At 50.3% G+C, this 21,451-nt stretch overlaps 1 protein-coding gene across 7 annotated transcripts in view; it reads left to right on the forward strand.

Moving 5' to 3' along the window:
- The first annotated feature begins 2,946 nt into the window (after positions 1 to 2,946).
- SYNDIG1 (synapse differentiation inducing 1) overlaps positions 2,947 to 21,451 on the forward strand; it is a 92,032-nt gene continuing 73,527 nt past the window's right edge. Inside the window, exon 1 of one of the 7 annotated variants that reach the window (XM_048842283.2) lies at positions 2,947 to 3,093. The gene's annotated coding sequence lies outside the window, so the exon portion shown is untranslated. Of the gene's footprint in view, positions 3,094 to 3,208; positions 3,229 to 3,414; positions 3,581 to 3,912; positions 4,023 to 4,144; positions 4,231 to 4,529; positions 4,878 to 4,948; positions 5,059 to 21,451 lie in introns of those variants that run through there. The other 6 variants (XM_075127320.1, XM_048842284.2, XM_048842278.2 and 3 more) reach the window with 6 other exon arrangements.

The following is a 21,451-nucleotide window of genomic DNA, read 5'->3' on the forward strand; positions in this document are numbered from 1 at the left end:
ACTTTACCCAGTATCCACTGGCTCAGGAACTAAGCTTATACACCAGCCCCATGCCATACCCCCTCCTGAGTCCCAGCCCTGCCTGCCAGCTCTCCTGGGGAGCAGATACCCCTCCAGGCCTTTTGCTTAGGTCCAGAGATCATGGTGTCCTGCTCTTTGCAGGCTGGACCTCAGGGCATGCTCCCTCCCCAAACACAAATTACATCAACTAACGCTGCCCCCCATCACTATCATCAATGGAGGCAGCTTGTCCCTCGCAAAACAGGAAATAAATGGATGAATGCTGCTGTCCCCCACCCCCAATACACTGACTCCTGGAGATCCTCCTGCCACGTCTTGCTTCATACTGCTCCCCCTATCGGGGTGGTGTCGGCAGATAGCCCCCTGAGACATGCAGAACTGTTCGGCCAGTGCTTCCTACCAGCAATGGCTTGCCTGATCCTCTGGACCACACCACCCACGCCCACCCTACCAGTGGTGGCAGCTGGGTCCAGATGCAGCCAGCCCCTCCCTCTCCTCAGCAGATCATAGTGACTCTCTAGATATAGTGCTTTCCTACCTGCCATCCCCAGGCTAACCGAGCGCCTCCCACCCACCCAGCAGCCCCGTGTTACTGGCCCCGTTGCAGAGGGAACTGACGCACAGAGGCTGCATGACTTGTGGTAGAGCAAGGAATTGAAGACAAGGTGTCCCCGGGTCTAGGCTGGTGCTCTAACCAGTGGACTAGCCGTCCTCTCTGGAGGGCAGCTCCCTGCAGACTCAGGCAGGTGGTACTGTATTGGGTTACGCTGTCATGTTTGCAAGGGGATTTTTGTCACAACTAGCAGGACTGGAATTTTTTTTTTAATGCTCACTGAGATTCTGCAGAAGTGGATGATATTTGCCCAGGAAAGTTCCTACTCATTACAGAGTCTAGGACTGGAAGGGACCTCGAGAGGTGATCTAGGCCAGTCCCCTGCACTCAAGGCAGGACTACATAATAACTAGACCATCCCTGACAGGTGTTTGTCTAACCTGCTCTTAACAACCTCCCATGCTAGAGATTCCACAACCTCCCTGGGCAATTTATTCCAGTGCTCAACCACTCTGACAGCTAGGAAGTTTTTCCTAACGTCCATCTTAAACTGCCCTTGCTGCAGTTTAAGCCCCTTGCTTCTTGTCCTGTCCTTGGAGGTTAAGGAGAATAATTGATCACCCTCCTCCTTGTAACAACCTTTTCTATGACTTGAAAACTGTTATCCTGTCACCCCTTACCACCACCACCGCCCACATCAGTCTTCTCTTCTCCAGACTAAACAAACCCAATTTTCCAATCCTCCCTCATAGGTCATGTTTTCTAGACCTTTCCTCATTTTCTCCAAGTTTTCTACATCTTCCCTAAAATGTGTCCAGAACTGGACACAATACTCCAGGTGAGGCCATGATGGGCAAGTGGGTTTTTCAAGCCCCGATGCCACCTAAGAAATAAGAAGAAAAATTTTCAATAAAACATTTTTTACCCTTCAGAAAAATGGGGCTTTATTAAAACAAAAATCTTCCAAGGGAAAAGACTGAGTGCAGCTGAATTCTCGGTTGGGAAAATTAACTCAAAATGAAATGCATCGATGTGTGAACATCAAAATGTTTTGATCAAAAACATCAAAACAAAATATTTTGATATTTCTCAGTAGATTTTTTCTGAACTTTTCATTCCAGCAACAGTTTCAACATTTCAACTTTTTGTCCCGACTTGGGATGTAAATAAATGTCAGTATCAGAATTTCAGGTGGGACAGAAATTCCATGCTTTGAACAGCTGTAGAAATAACAGAATTGCTCGACTTTTCACATTTCAAGAACAGCAACTGAGCAAACAAATTAGTAAAACTGTATAAATGGAGAAAGAAAAATGTGCCGAATGTAAATTTCCAAGCCATGTACAAGAGATTTAAAATACAATTAAATATTGAGAGTGATCTTTCATTAATGATTTGTCACTAGTGCTTTTGCAAGTATGACTAATGAGGAGACTGCTTGCAAGAATAGAAAATCCATCATGCTCCTCATTAAAGATTTCCAAGGCACAGAATGGGTATGGAGCCACAGGGGGGCTAGCCTGATGACTATCATGGTGTGGATGATATCTGCAGCTGGTACAACTGCCAATTGTGTTGACAAAGGCAAAGAAAGAGCAAAGAAAGAAATGAAACACACACAATGGGCAGGGATCTTGTGCTAGAATTTTAAGCCACAAAAGTTGAAGCGTCCAGAGTGGTGAGAGAAGCTTTTACCCAAGTGGCTGGTCTAGCAATGCTGACAGTGGTGGAAAGTGACACGCAGCAGAATCAATGAACCCTACTACCCTTAAAAAAATTCACTCCATGCATCTGAAGAAGTGGGTTTTTTTACCCAGGAAAGCTCATGCCCCAATAAATCTGTTAGGCTTTAAGGTGCCACCGGACTCCTCATTGTCAGCTACCCCCTGATACTTTCCTACTATCCTTATGTTTGTATTGTCATGCCGTGTAGGAGCCCCAGTCAGAGCCCAGGACCCCGTGGTGCTAGGCGCTGTACAAACAGAACAGAGCTGGGCCCGGCCCCAAAGAGTTTACAGTCGAAGAGTCCTAGAAAGTAGCGGTGAAAACCGGTTCCATCATAGATCTCCCCGGAAGGGTTGTTCCCGCTAGCCAGCTGCCGGCGCGGGATAGCTCCCTGTGGCCTGTTTCTACTGCTGTGCCCGGCCCAGCCGGGTTTCTCAAGCAGTGGGGCTGCCGGCTATTCCGGTCTAACGGATTTCCACCGCCCGGCTGGGGAGCAGCCTGCCAGGCTCATTCTGGCCTCACAGGGGGTTGACATGGGTGTAATGCAGCTGGCTTCGGCAGAGTTTACCCTGATTTACACCGGCGTCTGGGCGTGAGCCAAAGCCCGTTGAAGCTAAGGGGAGTCATTTCACTGATTTCAGCGCCCTGTGGACCCTGGCCCCGGGAGCACCGTCATGTCTCGGTAGCATGGAGCCCTGCAGGCCCTTTTCCGTTCCGAGAGGACAGGCCGGGCACCTCGCCCAGGTGGGAGGCAGGTCCGTGTTTCGGAGCAGCCAGGGCAGCCAGCCCTACAGGTGAGCTGCACTGCAGATGTGAAATTAAAAGCCGGAGCTTTGCCTGTGTTTGACGAACAGGCCACGCAGGGCTGGAGCCCTGTTGGGGCCCGGAGATTAGCCAGGCACGGCGGCGGAGGTGGCCCACGGCTGTTGGTGAGAGCCGAGCTCTGGAGCTCACACTGGCTCTGCTCCAGGGCAGGGCAGGGCAGGGCAGGGCGGGGGGGGGGGACACTGTCAGCTCCCCCAGCCCCGATTCCAGGCGGGACTTTCAGCGCCTGCCAAACCGAAGTGACACCAGCCGAGTGCGGAGAGCGAGCCCCCGGTTTTTGGGAGACTGCAGGGGGAGAACAATTAACCCGCATTAGACGGGGCTGGTTGCGGGTGCCCTTTGCAGCAGGAATTCCCGGGGGAAGGGAAATCCTTTGCAAGAGCCCCCCGGCCGGGGCCGCCTGGGGGGGCAGCATGGAGCCTCCCCCCGGGCCAGAGCCGCGGGGAGGAAGAGCTGGTAGGAAAAGCAGCCGGATCGCTTCGCCCGGGGCCGGTGCGGGGCCGGGCTGCCTTTAGGACCGGGAGGGAGAGCTGCGCAGGGCGGTCAATCCCCGGCCAGCCTCGCCAGCGGCCGCCGCGGTTCTTCTCCTCAAACCTCCGCCGCTTCTGCGGGCAGCCGCCGCCTCCCTCCCTCCCCGCGGCTCCTCCCGGCGGCGCACCCGGCGCTCCGGCAGCAGGGGGGCGGCTGGCCCGCTCTGCCATGCGGGGCCGCCCTCGCCTCCTCCCCGCCAGTGCCGCGGCAGGCGCCCGCGGTGCAGCCAGGCTCCCCGCCGGCTCTGCCCTGCGCCCGCAGCCCGGCGCCGGGGCGCCTTAGCCCGCAGCCCGGCCTCCCGCGGGGCGCCGCCATGCGGGGCGCGGCGTGTGCGGGGCAGCTAGAGGCGGGTCACCTTGCGGACCAGGTGAGCGCCGCCCCCGCGGGAGGATGCACCGCAGCCCGCGGGGAGCAGGCGAGGGACGCGGGTCCGGGCGCGCCCCAGGGCTGCGCCCCGGCGGGGGCTGCGCGCTCGGGGGCGGCGGGGCAGCGCGCAGGCCGGGGCCGAAGGGAGGATCCCAGCCCCGCTCCCCGGGCGATGGAGCCTGTAACCGCCGGGCTGCCCCAGCTCTGGTGTGAGTGTATGGGGCGGGGGGGTTTGCACGTGCTGCTTCTGACTCCTGCCCCCCTTGTCTCGGGGGCTCCCCGGGGCTCCCCTTGTAACGGGAGCGGCGCTGGGCTCCAGCGGTTTTGTTTTCACAGCGGAGGCGCCCAGGCTCTGAACTGCCCGGCCCAGGGCGGGCTCAGCCCTGGCACAAGCGCTGGGCCCCTCCCTCGGGGCCCCCGCCCCAGCTCTCTGCACCAAACCCGCCGGGGCTCGGGCTGCCGGCGGGGCGGCGCAGGGCGCAGCTTGGTCCCGAGCCGGCGCTGTCCCGGGGGAAGGTGCCCGCGATGCCCGGCCCGGTGCCCGGACCATGCAGGGCGCGGCGCGGCGCCCGGGGCGGACACGCCAGACTGTCCAGCTAAACACCCAGGGGAAGTTTGTCGGGGGGCTCCCTGCCTGGGGAGACGCGGCTCCCGGCTGCGGATCGCCCCTGCCAGCGGGGAGTGCGGTGGTGTCTGCCCCGGGGCTCAATGCACAACGGACCAGGTGTCCGGGAGGTGGCTGATTAAGGGGAAGGTGGAGCGGGCTTTGATCGTGTGAGCAGAGCGAGTGTTCCCAGGCTGCTGGGCAAGCAGAATAATTCTGCAAGAAGAAGAGATTTTCTCCTTCCGTTCGCAGGTAGGAACCGATTCCTTCGGGGGAGGGAAGCGGGTGGGTAAAGCCAGCCCCTGAGAGTCAGGAAATGTGGGTCTCTCCTGCCACCGATTGCTGTGTGATCTAGGGCAAGTCTGTTACCCTTTCGCTCCTCGGTTTCCTGTCGGTGACATGGGAATGCAGCTACCTGAGGTGTTGTCAGAAGGTAGGACAAGGGTTTGTAGGTATAGTTTATACTGTGTCGTCTGCAAAGCACGATTTGTTTGCAACAAAAACTGTAGCAATGAGGCGTGCAAAGGTATATCCAGTTGTATTTTCTTAATGGGCTCTGACTCCTAAGAATAAAAGTTAAAAAAAAAAAAAGATAAACAACTAAGGATAAGTAAAGAAAGGGGAGGCAAGAAAGAACCTGTGAAAAATCTAAACTAACTTGAGGGGGTTAAACATTCAGTTCAAAAATGAGCTGTGAACCCCTCTGACACGGCATGAACAACCACTGAAAGATGCTTTGCTGGTCTTAAACCCAGGAAGATGTGCTCACTGGCATTTTCCAGGGGATTATTGTGGGTCCTAGGATGCAGCCAGGGTGAAGAATACACTTGTATCCATTCTGTATGAATTAGTTAGTGTTAATTATTGTTAATGAGTTGTCTACCTCAAACTAGCAGCCTTTGGAGCCTCTTCATACTAGTTGGAAGCTCAGCCGCGCCACAGGATAAATTAATTCTCATTTTACTGGTCAAGGTGACATTTTAGCCACAATTTTGTATCTACAGCTCGTGTGTGTGTTTATGGAAGATAAATGCATTTGTAATAAATTAAATCAAGCAAAAGAACATTGCATTCCTCCACCACCACCTACTTAATAAATCATACACAGAACTAAAGCTCTTAGTTACACAAATGCAGGTATAATGCAATTGAACTGTATATCTGCAGCACATTCCATTTAACCTAATGAATTCGGCATTCAGTATTCCTAATGTTTTGGCTTCATAGGATGGTATCAGAAGGTGTCACATATTCTAGCAATGCCCACTAGTGCCGTGAAATGCTTCTCTTCCTTTCTATTATCGATTCCTATCTGCAGGCATTTATAACTCAGCCATAAATGTCTCAGTCCAGGACAGTGTTAAAACCAGTTTGATCTGCTCTTAAACTAAAACTGCAAAGCCAATGAGGGTTGCTGACTTCAGAATTTTTGTGTGCATCCTTGTTGTGTTTCTTTGGAAACAGGAATCGGGCAGGTCATGATTTTCATTGTGCCCGTGGGGGGAGAAAAAAACAAAGTGAAGTTTTAATATTAGAAATAACTAATAACTTTGGGTCAACCAAGATGCAATAAGTCTGTGTATATGCTTGGGTGTACGGACACACAGAATAAATAATACATCCTTTGGCCAAACTTCCCTAGGTGTAATTAACGCAGTGGAACCTTAGAGCTATTACAGTCTGTTCGGTGGTAATAAAACAAAAAGCCAGATCCTCAGCTGGCACAAATCAGTGTCGCTCGAGTGCTTTAGATGGGGTGGTGCGAAGGATCTGGCCAGAAGGACTCAGCAAAGTGTGCTGAGTGTCATCGCAGCAGTGTTAGACGGCACTGGGTTTCACTGCACCTGCAAAGACTGCATTTCAAAATAGCAATGCAGTGCATGTGGGACGTCACTGTGTGCCTGCAGGACACAGGCCATTCTTGTACAGACCCCTCCTTGTCCCTATTGCATATATCTATGCATTAGCCTTTGTAAAGGTCCCTATTCCCCACACACATACCTGCAAAATTTCTTTAATTTATTTTTAAGCACTGAAGTCTCGATTCAACAAAGCGTTTGAGCGTGTGCTTAATTTGAAGTCGGGGGAGTTCAGCTTTGCTGAATTGGAGCACTGGGCCTGTTCCTTCTTCTCTTCCCAGAGAAACCTGCATAGTGGCTGCGAGCTCCACAGGATTCCTCGTGCATTTTCCACTAGATTGGTGGGTGGGTGGCTGGTGCTTGCCTGGCCCAGGGAAGAAGCAAGGGGTTATTCTCAAGGCCTGCAGAGATCTTAGGGGATCTTGCTGCTGACAGGGCTTCCCCTGCTTGCAGGTTCCCCCAGCACAGCTCCAAAGGGGGGTGCAGCCCTAAGATAGCATCGCTTTTTCGTGGGGTTCCCACTGGTTTGCAGGGGAGGACGATGTGCGCTTTGCTCCTGCCAGTCCCACCCACCATCTTCCCATGGCCCATCTTCCGAGCCGGGAACCCACCCAATTTTCATCCCGTCTGGCCATGCTGGCGGGGGAAGGTGCGTAGGCCCTTGTTTTCTGCTCTCGTGGTGGGGTCTGCTAGGCTGGCTCCACGATAACTCTGGATTGGTGTCAGCTCTACTCGGCTTTCTAGGGCCCATTCCCGTGCTCAGTATAGGAGCTACAAAACATCCATAAAGGCTGATCCCAAGCCCAGCGGAATCCATGGAAAGCCTCTCATTGATTTCAGTGGGCTTCGGACCAGCCCCTGAATGCATTTACCTGTGCCTTATAGACTGTGCCCAGGCCCCACTCAACCTGACTCTGGTTAATTCTGTCTGTGTCCCATTCTCTTCGCTGCGTCCTCTCCTTGTGCCTCCCCTAGCTTGTCCTGTCACACTCCAGTTACAGCCCAGCCCCGTTTCAGTTCCTATTGCATGGCACGTTGGCACCATTGTCTCTTTCTGGCTCCGTAATTGCTTAAAAACCTGATAAAGCAAGCTCTGTTTTATTGCCCTGACTGTGTCAGCTTAATCTAATTCTCCTGTCCCTGATAGACTGATATTAGCTATTTTACTGTACCAGTGAATTGTTTCACTGGCAAAGTCAATTCATACATTTGTATTTTGCCAGTGAGGGAGCATTAATTCTGAATTGTCTCCCTGTTTTTCCATTGGCGCTTCCCATCCTCTGCTCTGTCCTTACCTGTATTACGGTAGAACCTAGCGGCCCCAGCTGAGATCAGGGTTTGCTAAGCCATTGTGCTAAGCTCTGTACATATGCAGTCATTGTGCTGAAGAGCTTCCAGTCAAAATAGACAAGACAGAAATGGGGTGGGTGGGAGGGGAAACTGAGGCACAGAGGTGTGACATAACTGGGTGAAGGTCACAGAGCAGGTCAGTGGCGGAGAGATGAATAGAATCCAGGTCTCCTGTGTCCCAGTCCAGTTTCTAGAAACCTTGGCCTGTTCCGTGGGCCGGCTCTGTTACAAGTGACAGTGGATTTGCCTCTATAGGCTGCTTTGGAAAATGTAATTGAGAAAATAGTGTAAATTTGGAGACTCTTGGTAGGAGTTCACAGGACTGAGCCCGGCAGTCGTGCACAAGGTGTGAGGCCAGCTGTAGTGCAATAGCAGCCCCTAGAGCACCAATTGGAGAAGAGGCGGAAAGGTACCTCGCATATTAAATTGGCCTCTTTCTGTCAGCTTGTGGTTGACCTGCTGTGTATGTCATCTCTGAAGCAAACTGTGATCTTGCTCGGGGTGTCGTCTGATACAACATCATTCATTTAAATGCCTTGTCAATCAACCTAAACATTCTGGTCGAGTGGTTACCACAGACATGATTACCCCGGAGAATTATCACCGTTGTCGTCTCAGTGTTCATGCCAGTTAAACAGATTGTGCGAGGTCACAGCTGATCCTGTACGATGGGGAACAGCTGCGACCACCCCCCCCCTTCTTCTAGAAGAGACCCAGGAGGAGACCCTTGATAACATGTGAGCCCTAACTTCTATTCATGGCAGTGGGTGGTAGACACCCAAATATCTCTGAGGACCTGGCCTCAATCTATCTCTGCCTCATTTCCCTATCTGCAAGATGGCAGTTAATAGCAATTCTTTTCTCCCATCCTTTGTCTTGTGTGTTTAGACTGTAAGGTCTTCGGTGCAGGGACGGATTTTTCCTGTGTGTTTGTACAGAGTATAGCGCTGTGGGCTCTGATCTCAGTGGTGCTATTGTAACACAAATCACAATAATAGTTAGAGAGGAGAGAAGCCCTGGTAACTCAGCCCTCAAGGTCTCAGGAGGGAAGTCCATCTCCAGTGGAACAATGTAAGTGCAGGGTAGTTCCATATTACTACTATCTGGCTCTTATCTAGCACTTCACATCATTAAATCTTGAAGTGCTTTGCAAAGGAGGTCAGTATTATAACCCCCATTTTACAGATGAGGAAACTGAGGCACAGGGCAGTGACATGACTTGCCCCCAGTCACTCAGCAGGCTACTGGCAGAGCCAGGAGTAGGAGCCAGGTCTCCTGAGTCCTCATCCAGTGCCCTAGCCACAGGGCCACACTGCTTCCCCTTTAAGCTGCTCAAATACTACAGTGATGGGTGCACTGGCATAGAGTAGAAGAAAGACAGCGGAGTTTCTTTGGGCCCTGCGTCAGTGTAAATGTGATCTGAATTTATCTCTCAGTGATATTGAGAAGTGCTGGGTATTGTGATGCTGCAGAGTTAAGGTTGCAACTGAATTGTCATTGAATGCCCAGTTCTGGCCCTTGCTAAAATCTACAGCAAGGGTCAGATTGGCCTTGAATGTGTGAGGTGAAGTCTTGGACCAAGGTAGAATTTTTCTACTTCATTTGACCTGTTTTCTGGTGTATGGGATGAATTCTTAATTATGCACAGAGGAGCCCGTGGAGTCACTTTGGATTTCTACTGCATTGAATGAGAGCAGCACTTTGTCCTTCCCTACAATTAAGAATTCAATTATCCACACCAGAGAACAGATGTATCTGCAGGCTCCAAAAGTGCAAGGCAGGGCAGTTTGCTTTCCTTCTGCTTGGCTAAGTGACCTCAGCTGCTGACTGCGAGGTTCCTTTCTGCAGGAAGACTCTGGTGTTCCTGGCCGTCCTGTGCATGGCCTCCTTCACGCGAAGGACGGGTGTCCTGCCGGGTTTCAGAGTACATCAGTGCCTCATGCTTGCCTCCGGTCTGGAAATCTGCTAATAGTGAATAAAGGAGGAGATCTCCAGGGGGGCAGACTCCGCTGTAGAGACCTAAGTGGGGCTCCCAGCGAAGTCAAAGGGGAAGGCTCCAGCGTATAAAGTGAGCATACCTGTGTTTTCCCAAAGAAAAAGAAATACTTTTCTCTTCAGGACGCTCCAAAGCGCATCCCCCTAACACCTCCATCAAGTGTCTGAGTGACCCCAGGCCTAGCCAGAGAGGAGCGTGGCTGGGGTGGGCAGAGCTAAGAGACCCACACTGTCTCTGGGGGCGGGATCGGAAAAGGGGAGGTGTGAGCAGAGCAGTAGAACTGAGCTGCCAATCAGTGAAGAAAAGTATGAGCCTAGCTGATCGAGTGACCAGATGTCCCGATTTTATAGGGACAGTCCTGATTTTTGGGTTTTTTTCTTATATAGGCACCTATTACTCCCCCACCCCCATTCCGATTTTTCACACTTGCTGTCTGGTCACCCTACTAGCTGATGGCAATAATACCTTGGGGCCAGGGGGAGGCAGCAGGGAGGTACCTTTCTGAATGTACCTGAGCCTCCATTGGACTGTCTCTCTTCAGACGCTGATCAGGGGTCTGCCATGAATGCGTCTGGGCTTTCAGCTGCAGGCAGGTAGGTCAGAGTTTGTTACCTGTGCTGGAAAAGCAAAGGGCAGTTGAATTTCTCAGCCAAGCCAGAGTAGGTTGTGTAGCATCTTTAGAGCCTTGCAAACTTAGCAGCACCAGCTGCTGCTGTTGCAATGTGGTTTGATTGTTAAGAGGCAGAGCATAAAGCTTGCAAGCTACAGTCTTGAGACCAAGGTAGGGCACTCCCTTCTCTTCTGGGCATATGGTCTCTGTGGTGCTCCCCCTCTATCAGATGCATACCACAGGGAAAAGCCAGGGATTGCGATGCTGGACTGATTCCGCCTTCCTCTGCTCTTCACCCCTGTTTAGTGGAGTCCTACCTTGTCTAGACACGGGTCATACTGCACCTTTGAGGGGGGCTGCATGCATGAGGATCCTCGGCTGGCATCCCGCTGGTCCCCGTGCCCGGGCTGTTCTGCTCTGCACGCGCTGAGTCTGGGGAATGTGAGAGCTGCGAGTGGAACGCGCGTCACTGTTGCCCAGACTAAAGAGGGGAGGCGGGTTGGGCTGGTGTGAGAGACGCTGGACAGGGCCGCGGGTGAGGCGGGTTCTGGCTCTGGGTGACCCTTTCTCCCACCCGTTGTCCATTTAGCCTGCCAGCGCCTGTCCCTTGTTACCGGTCTGCTGAGGGCCTAGCGCGTGGGCCCCGAGTGCAGTTGGGCCCCTAGGTTTTTCTGTCATACAAATACTAATAAAATCAAGACAAAACACAGCAGTTCAGCCTGAATGTCTGAACCGGTAGCAGCTATGAAAAGCCAACCGCGCGCTCATGAGCAACCCTGCTGTCCCCTCGGGAGCGCCGGGGTAAGGCTCGCTTTGCCTTCACAAGCGAAAAACTGTTTGGCCTCATGGCCTCCATTTATCAGCCTCGCAGAGCCAGGCCACGCGTGGTCAGTGCGGGGACTGGACTGGCCGGGGGCTGCAGGTTGGGATGAGGGACGCTGCCAGATGTGTGTGTTTTGGGGGTGGCTCAGCAGCGACCGCCACGAAGCCTGGGTTGGTGTAGTTAGAGTAGCCTGTCAGCTCTTCTTCACGTCTGCGCAATGTGCCCCAGGCGGCACGGGGCCAGGGCTCCTCGCCCAGTTTGGCCCGCTGGTTGGGTCAGTAGCGTCCCCGGGCTGGGTACTGACGGGCGTGCGGCGTGCCCGCTGAGCCTCCCTCCACCTCCATCCTCGATGGGCAGACGTGACTCGCTCGTCAGGGCGGTGTTAATGACCAGGGCAGAGCTCTGAACAGCCGCCGTCGGCAGCTTCGCTCGGGCTCCAGGCAGCAGCCAGTCTTTGCGAGCAGCGCCAGGCCGTGAAGGTACGTTAAGAGTCTCCTTCAGGGCGAGGGCTGCCCGCTGAGCTCTCTAGCCAGCCCAAGTAGCCTGCGCTGTGGCCTGGCCTGGGGACTTGGGCAAGGAGCGTTTTCGGCTCTGCGAGCGAGCCACGAGTATGTGATCCTGGCCTACGATCCGGGCAGCGAACTCCCCTGCGGCCGGGGAGCTCTGGAGATCAGAGGAGCCAATGTCAATGATAAATTAGCCGCAGTGCCAGTGTGCTTCCATTATCCCGAGTGAATGCAATTATACGCCAGGAGCCTGAGCCCCAGGGGGTGTTTCTAACAGCACACCTAGAACAAAATCAAGCACATCAGACTGCCTCCGGTTTTACCATCCTACCAAAGTTAGAATTTCACCAAACAAGTATTGAGCATTAAAAGTCCAGGCAAGGCTCAGCCCCACCTGTCAGTAGCCCAGCGACCTGCCCCGCAGCTGATCCAAGCTTACTATCCCGGCTTGATTCTGCGCTCTTGTGCCATCAGAAGAAGCTGCAAGTCCTGCGCGGGGAGCATGCTCCATGCAAAAGGGGCAAGTGCCCCCTTTTCACAGCCCCCCTAGCTAATGGAGGGTCTGATCCTGCTCCCATCAAGCTCGGTGGGGAGTTCAGCATTGATTTCATAGGGAGCAGGAACGACCAAAGGGGTGAAACACGTCCAGCTGCTTTCTGCTAAAGGAGGATCAGCTGGTGACATGGGGAGACGGGATAAAGGGGCAATAAAGAGATCTTCAGCCGGGATGTCAGAGCTCTGGTTGCTGGCTTCATGGGGTCAGGGCTGTGAGGATCTGAATTGAAAGCAATATGTTTTTAGCAAGGGAATGAGCTCTGATAATTGTTGTTATTTATATTGTAGCATCGTTGAGAGGCCAGCCAGAGCTAGGCGTTGTATGGACACTGAGGAAATGACCGTCCCTGGCCCAACAAGTGAGAATTTTAAGTCTCTCCCTGACCTGCAGTTTGGCAGAAGTCATTATGGTCGCTCCAGGTGACACATCAGGCTGAAATAAAAGCCACTTTGCGGCACACAGGGTGTCAGTGTTAAAGCCCAAGTGAAGGCCCAGCGTAGACGCTTCTTATTTTATACCCAAGCACCCCCCTTATTTCCATCCTAGCTGGGACCCTGATTCATCTGTGTGCATTTTAGAAGCGAACTCTGATTCTAATTTTGAAGAGGAAACTCAGCTTTCATCAGAGAGGTGCAGAAACAACGAACAGCCCTGTTCCCATCCCTAACGCAGCGATGTCCTGCTGTAGAACCCAGCTTTCCAAAGGTTGGCAAATGAAACTGATTGTGCCCCTTGCCGAAAGTGCAGGTAGCCTGGGCTGAGTTTGGTAATAGGATACATCTTCCCCTTTCTTAGGGCTTGCCTACATGAATTGTACCACTGTCGTTTTACCAGGCTAACGACCTGTGTGACACTCTTACTCCAGAATAGGAGAGCCTTTTCCCAGTTTAGTTTATATTGCTTTCAAAGTGGCATAAGCTAAACTGGAAAAGGGCTCTCTTATGTTGGAAGAAGCATGCCCACATGGGGAGATATGCCAGTATAACTATCGTGGTATAATTAAGCCACTGAATTTCCCCCTGTAGACAAGCCCTCACATGCTCCGCTGAGCCATGGAATAGTTAATGTTGATTGATGTAATCACTAAGACCCATTGAAATCAGTGGTGCAGTTCATGCTTCTGAGGGAGATTGTTCCTGGCTCTCTGCAAACTCAGGCAGACACCTGCATTGGTTACATTCAGGCTACGGTCTCAAGGTTTTTTTCACAACCACGACAGCTAGAGACTTACTTTTTTTGTAAATGAAAGCCGAGTTTCTGGAGAACAGTTGAGAGGCCTATTTGTGTTGCTCTAGCTAGTCTTCCCGGGGTGCACTCCATATTCTGGGGAACTCTATCCTAATTGATTAATAAACCCCCCAGAAGAACCAAATCTATGTAGAGGGTTATTTATTGTGGTGAGGGTTTTCAGAAGTGCTCAGCACTGGCTGAGTTCTGCCCTCAGTGAAATCCATGGTAAAACTCCCATCAACTTCAGCGGGGGGGGGCTGCTGGGCTAGGCCAGCAATGAGTGCTTCTGAAACTCACACCCTTAAAGTCGATCATTTAGAGATGAAAAGGTCAAAAATCTTGAAAACGTTCATTCAAAACCCCACCTTTTTAAGGGTAAAACGTTTTGTTTCAATAATTTTGAAGTGTTTTGCCTTTTTTTCCCAAACTCATTAGCTCAAATTTCTCAATGAAAAGTCACTGCGAACCCAAAACCTGGCGTTTTTGTTTTGAACAAAACAAAGTATTTCAACAACTTAGTAACTTTTTTCCCAACGTTGTTTGGAGCTTGGAGATCTCTGCCAACTGGCCCCGTATCATCACAACCAAAAGTGTTCATGAATCAGCATTTTTTGATGACAAAGCTCTTTGTAAAAAGAAATTCACATCCAGCTGTATGAATAGGCTGAGAATTTCCATAATGTCACACAAGGCTCCTTTGACCAATGGACTAATACGGGGTGGGGGCTAGACCTGCCAGACTCCGTCTTCACAAAGCAACACACGCACAGCTAAGAAAATTGTCTGTAACTCTGTTTGCACATGCATAGCAGGAAGGGTGAGGCCATGGCAGGTGCTTCATCTTTGCTTCAAAATGTTTGTCGTCATATGCCTTTGAAATATGTCTGGTTTAACTCTGCTAAGCCTGTGGCTCAGAAATACAAAGGACTTGTGAGGGTTTGGAATGAGACTGTCTGCTGATGGCTCATCCTTGCTGCTTTACTGTTGAGAAATGAATAGATAACTCTGTTTCTTCTTTGAGTCCCTTGGTGTCTATTGACCTTGTTTCTATTGCACAACAAAATTTGTTGGCATTCAAGTTGCTTATTGATTAAAGCTTAGAGGCTTGCAGCTCAGGAATTTCTCCTCAAAAGCAATCAGTGACACCTTTTATTATTTTGTTGTCACTGTATTCAAATAAAGAGAGGCAAGCATCTCACCCAGTCTGTGCTCAGAACATTGCGTGATCACTACTTGAGAATCACCTCTGAATTAGGGGAACGCATTAGCCCTGTTACTATAGGAATGCTGAGTGGAAATACGGCTCATTTTCTCATCCTTGCAGTAATTTCAGACATAGATTTCAAAGTGGACCAACCACGTGATCCTTCCTGTTTAAGAAAATGCCTGTTGGTTTAGGATCTTAATTCAAGTGGGTGGCCGCCAGCCAGTTCCTCTGCCCTGGGTGTGTTGAAATCAGTGGCAAAACGCTCTTGGGAGAGTGGCGCCTTAAGAAATGTACGTGTTACTTCACCTTTAAGGTCTGGAACTTCTGGTGTGGCATTCCTAGCTGGAGACCAAACTTGGCCTCTGGTCTACGCTTAAACAAGATCAGCCTGAGTACACTATTCAGGGCTGTGAAAAATCTCACGCCGTATGCAATGTAGTTAGGTCAACCTAACCCAAGGGGTAGACATGGCTTGGTTGATGGCAGAATTCTTCTGTTGACCTCGCTCCTGCCTCTGAGAGGTGGATTAACGATGTTGATGGAAACACCCCTTTGGCTGAGGTAGGAAGTGTTTACGTTATGGTGCCATAAAGCCATTGCTGTGCTGCCATAGTGTAGACATACCCTCCATGATCCCTGTAGCAACTAGAGTGGCCATTGTTTGGCCTCTTTTTTTTTTCCTTCTAAAACACCTAAGTGACTGAAACAACGAGGAGTCCGGTGGCACCTTAAAGGCTAGCTATCTGTTAGTCTTTAAGGTGCCACCAGACTCCTCGTTGTTTTTGTGGCTACAGACTCACATGGCTACACCTCTGCTAAGTGACTGAGGTGTCGAAGTCCGATTTTCAAAAGATTTAGGGCACTTACAGCCAAAATCCCATCGGCTTTCAATGAGATGTAGGTGCTTAAATCAAGTTTGAAAATGTCACTTGGCTCCTAAGTCACTTAGGTCCAAATTATAATTGACTCAAGGGGAGATAGGTGCCTAAATGCCTTTAAAAATCTGGCCCTTAGGCACTTAGGAAAATTTTGTTCTGTGTTCCCCAGCACCACACCTCTTTTTCTCCCCTGGGATAGGAGAAGAATTGGAGGATGGCTTTCATTTCCAAAAGTGACAAGTGATTTGAGACCCATTAAGGGCTCTAGTTTTCGGAAGGTTCTGAATACCCTGCCTCTGTTAGGATCTTTTATGGTGTTTCAAGTTGGGTCCTCAGACCTTACTAGTCACCTTGGAAATCTAGGCCGCTTTGTGCACTGCCAGATTCTCCAGTCCCACTACTTCTCTGAGCCCTCCCTAGCCACCGCGGGGGACCGGGCCCAGGAAGCTGGAGGCAGGATTAGTCTGGGTGCTTTCCCGAGGATAATGTCACTGATCTTGCCATTGCTGGAAGTGGCCCAACTCGCCACCGCATTGTGTCCCCACTCAAATCCAAAGTGTGTTTAACACTCTGCCAGATGAGATGGCGAACGTTTTATGCTCGCTTGCGCTGTTGTAAATAACAACCCAGGATGAGACTCCAGCTCCTGGAGCTGAGCGTTATCTGGTCAATATTAGCGCCTACAGCAAGCAGGCAGGGAATCTGACAGGTGAACTTGAAGGCAGAGAGAAGGGTGGTTTGAAATTGCATTTCCCCAAGTCCTACTGACACAGACAAGACTTTCTTTGTTGGGCGGCGTGACCTCCCGGAGGTGTGGGTCCTGCTCGCCCGACGTGAGTGAAGCCACTCAGATGACTGGCACAACAGCGGCCACCCCGTGCGTTATTTTTGGGCACGGCCTGACGTACGCATTTTATCCTAAATAATGCCCCAGTTGTGGAGCTTCCTGTCAGCATTTCTACATGGTGGCTCTGTGTGTGTGGACAAATGCGTGTCAGGGCGCCAGCCACGGGGCAGAGGGCAAGGGTTGGTTGAAAAATTTCACTCTGCTCTACCGAGAACCAGAACACTTTTTCTATCTGAGAAGGGAATGGGAAAAGCTGGACTATCCAGGGAACAATGGTTAGCCCAGCATATGATGTCTGATACTGAGAACTAATCAGAAAGTGAGAATGTTTCTGTGCCTTCCTTGTCTCGCTTTCCTTTGTCACTAACTGAAGAGACAAAAACATGCCGATGCTAGAGGAGTATTAAGTGGTATAAGGCAGATTATAAAACCATTCAGAGCAGCTTCTGGACGATATCCTGTACTGTAGAAAGAGGTTTATTCAATCAGAAATTACTTGTATCTTAGTAACGACTGGAGGCCCCAGCCAAGATCTGGGCCCCAGTGTGCTCGGCATTGTGTGTGTGTGTGTGTGTATATATATATATATATATATATATATATATACAGTGCGAGACATGCTCTTTGGAGGCTACTGTGTGAACAGGCGAGTGATTATTTATTATCCTCGTGTCGTTGTCAGGGAACAGAGGCAGTCAGTATTTTGCCCAAGGTCATGCAGGCATTCTGTGGCAGAACCAGAATTTGAACCTATGTCTGCTGAGTCCCAGGGCAGTGCCTTAACTACAGGCCATGCTGCTTCTCTACCGCCCCATATGGCGTCCATCAGAGGGTTGTTTGGCCAGCTTGCTCCTGGAACTCCTCTGAAGCCATCCGAGGCTCAGAGATGTCCCTTGCTGAGCACAGAAGGTGAGACTGGTGCAAAACGTCAGGTGACTTGCTTGGCTCATGGCGACGCGTGGCTCTGTTGTGTTTACGTTCCTTGCCTGAGCCAGCTGGAGGAAAGGTTGCCACTGGTCGAGAAGGACCTTCTGGAAGAGCTGCGGTGAATGACTATTATACTGTTGTTGAAACTGGTTCTTTAGGGCCAGCTGCAGACCTGGCACCCGGGTCCCGGCCCCAATAATGGTCAAGTTCCTGTTAGATGAATATTCTTATCAAGGAAGTTAGAGGGAGCTAGGCTGGCTGTTCCTGAAGGGAAGGGATATTTAACACCGATGTCCCTCCATGCGTTTAGCCCGATGCCCAAGTAAACTGCTGTTATAGAAGGCAAGCCTGGGGACTCCTGTCCAAGAGGTCCCTTTAGAGAACTGCCCAGTAAATGATGGCCCGATTGGCTTCTCCCACAGGAAAACATGTGGGTGGAATCTGAGGGGGAAGAAATCTCCATTGGAGAGACCGGGCCCTCTTTCCACTACCCCCCAGTACAGCAGGCTCCAAAGCCTGGGGGTCCATGAGAGACCAGGGCCACCAGGACAGGAGTTCTGTGCCAGCTCTGGGACCCTGTTGCTACCTACCTCGCTGCTCCCTGGCAGATATCCAGTAAGTGTTTCCCCAGCTGATGGCTGTCCCCATGCCTTTTAAGGGAGGTCCCACAGCCTCAGGGGAGGGAAGGGGCAGTTTTACAAAGCAGCTGAACAGAAATATTGAGGCTTTGTGTGTTACCAATAGTCGGCGTTTTTCCTTTCATTTCCCCACAGCAAAGGGGTAGCTTGAAATTCAGAGGCCCACCAGAATATCAAATACTGAAGAGAGGTTGAATTTTAGGGCTGTCTCAAACTGATAATGATCTCTTAACAACACATTTGTTGTCCAGAAGCTCAGTGAGAACGGACTCAAAGGTGGGTCTCCAATGTGCCATTCGCCATCACTGTTTCATGTACAGCATTCTGGGTGAGAACATAAGATGACTTCATGCCTGTAAAACTAAACTGGCTCTTTATTAAAATAACTATTTACAGAGATGCTTCAGCCAGCGCTCCAGCCATGTGCACACAGACTGACTTCCTGGTGCTTTCCTCAAACTCTTCCCTTCTGCAACCTGTGCTCTGCCCTGCAAGTTCCATGAAGGTTGCCATAATTGCTGCTCTCAAATCGCCAGCTTTACTTACAAGCTGAGGAAGCGATTCTCCTTTCACTCATGCCACTTTTACCCTGGTGTAACTGCAATGGCATCGGTGGAGGGACTCCTGCTTTGCACTGGCATGAGCTAGAGGAGAAAATTGGCTGATTGTTTTGCAGGATGATGAGCATCACTCATTTAAACGAGTTTTAATCATAAAGACGAGGCCCCTTTTCTGACTTCTCTAATATTGTCTCATGTTAGTTGTACTGAAAAGGGTTTTAAATAATCCTTCGGTGAAACTGACCCTCAAATCCCGAGCTAAATTAATCTGGAAACTAGCTTAAATATTCTCACTAGGTTCTACAGGTTTAGGGCCAAATTCATTCCTGCTGCAACTCCATGGGCATCCACCAGGGTGGAATTCTACCCACCCTGCCCTCATGCAAGTTCTGTGAGTGCAAGTTCAGAACTGTTAGCCAAGGGAATAAAGTGTATTCTTGACATGTTAAACCAAGAGGGTCTCCGTGCCGTGAAACCAAGCAGCGGGCAGCAATTGGAACCTATTTACATTAGCTTTCTTGTACTGTAAACAAATTTCCTGCACCATCCCCAGTGGAAAGAACCGTAGAGCAGCTGTTACAAGTGTTTTAAATATCTCCAGCAAGTAGGCAAGGGGACAGCAAATATCTGAAATCTAGAATTGTTTAGAGGAAACCAGCACGAAAGACTGGGATTTTGCTTGTCATGGTCACTCCATGACAGGATTTCCCCACTCCCCTTGTTCACGTGGGATGGAGAGAGAGGGCAAAGACGCTCTAATTAGAAAGATATTGAATTCAGCTTTGTCTCTAGGCAATCCACAGGAGTGAAATCCTCCCAGTAGGGTGGGTTGTCTTGGAGAGGCTGCTCTAAAGCCCACTGAAGTTAATACATTTTTCCGGGCTTTGGATCAGACTGCGGCGGAGAGATCATCTGGGCTCCTGTTGATTTACTGGATACCTGTGAACTTCAAGTAGCAATTTACACAGGCTGCATTGGAAGCAAACAGGTCTCCCTAGAAGGAGGGGTTTGGGCCAGAAACAAGTGTTCTTAGCCTGATGAGCCACCCTGTTGATTTCTAGTGCCTTGATGTAACCCCACTAGCTAGACGGGATGGATTAGGTCTCTTCTAGAGGCTGAGTTGCGTAAGAGGTTGACCAGGCTATGACTGTGCCCATGAAAGGGCATTCGTCCTTTAGCTCCAGCAGCAGGCGTGTTTGCTTTCAGGTCTGTAGGTCCTGTGTTCTCACCACTGGCTGGCCCGTGCCGCATTGATGACGCTGACACTAACTGCCATTAGACACCGCGGCTGGCCTGTGCCGGCTGGCTTGGGCTGCAGGGCTCTTCAATTGTGCCATAGATGCCCTGGTGTTACCCAGGGTTTTTTAGAATCCAAAGCAGTGGTAATTTAACTGTTTTTTATTTTTTATTTTTTTTAAAGGTGGTGTGGGGAATAAATTAATGGCGGGCACAGCTCATCCGTCTGATCAATGATTGATACAAGCAAGTGTGCTTTTATTGAAAACTGCTATTCATTAGATTTTAAGCACACATACGCGATAGGTTTAGGACATTTTTAGGTATAGTTATTTACAGTTTGAGATGGCTTTGAGTGATCACCAGCCGGGTTTTTAGGGCCCTTTTTTTGCCCACTGATGGGGAGCTTAGATGTCAGCTCTTTGCTTAAAGAAAAGCTCCCCAAACTGCTTTAAAGCATATGTTTTATTTAATTTTTATGGCTAACTTTAAACAAAGCACATAACCTTTAGTTTTCAGAGTAACAGCCATGTTAGTCTGTATTCGCAAAAAGAACAGGAGGACTTGTGGCACCTTAGAGACTAACCAATTTATTTGAGCATAAGCTTTCATGAGCTACAGCTCACTTTATCGGATTTAGTGATTTTAGTGGGTTACCAATTTTTTAAATTTTAATGAACTGTTGTTTTAAAGAATTTTTAGTATTTGTAGTTATAACAATAATATGTTAGGGGCACTTAAAACCAAGGTTGCTCTATGTTTACTTTTTTATATAATTTTTTGTTTCAATTTTTTTATTTTGATCGCAAAGCTGCTAACATGCAGCTGTACGGCTTTGCCTCTTAGGGCCGAAGGGTTCCCTAGCTCTGTGCGGTTTGGTTTGGGCTGGCAGTGCCTGAACATACAGAATTGCTGACTGCACTTCTATCGAATTCTGGAGTAACACGGGCTCAGGCTGGAGTAACACGGGCTCAGGCTGGAGTAACACGGGCTCAGGCTGGAGTAACGTGGGCTCAGGCTGGAGCCCGGGCTCTGGGACCCTGCGAGGTGGGAGGGTCCCAGAGCTTGGCCTGCAGCCGGAGTGTCGACATTGCGATTAAACTGCCCCGTGACCCAAGCCAGCTGGCACAGGCCAGCTGCAGATGTGTAATGGCAGTGTAGACATACCCTTTGTGAAGTGAAAGCCAGTTCTGATTGAAACAACTCCCCAAACCCACATTCCATCTATAAACAGCAGCCTCCTTAGATGAGGAATTTTTTGGAGATGGGTGAAAAAATAACTGCTAGTGTGGAGGTCCCGCTGGAAATATTAACACACAAACCCGCGCTATAGATTTGCAGTGATCCCTGGAGGAACTGAGTCCCATTAGCTCCTTGGGATAGATGTAATCCCTTGCGCTCAGGTGGTATTCAGTCAGTTTGAAGGGAAACTGTCCCCCAAACACACACATTTCCCTTTTCCTCAGACCAAAAGCCTGAAATTTCAACAGATAATGAGCCCCTTCCAGGAACCCTGAGAGCTCTACAAGAATCCATTTGCTGTCAGGTCTGGGTCTGGGTAAGCACAATGGATGCTTTCACTTCACCCTGCTTGTGGATTTGT

Source organism: Caretta caretta, chromosome 3 (genome assembly GCF_965140235.1).
Source record: "Caretta caretta isolate rCarCar2 chromosome 3, rCarCar1.hap1, whole genome shotgun sequence".
NCBI lineage: Eukaryota > Metazoa > Chordata > Testudines > Cheloniidae > Caretta > Caretta caretta.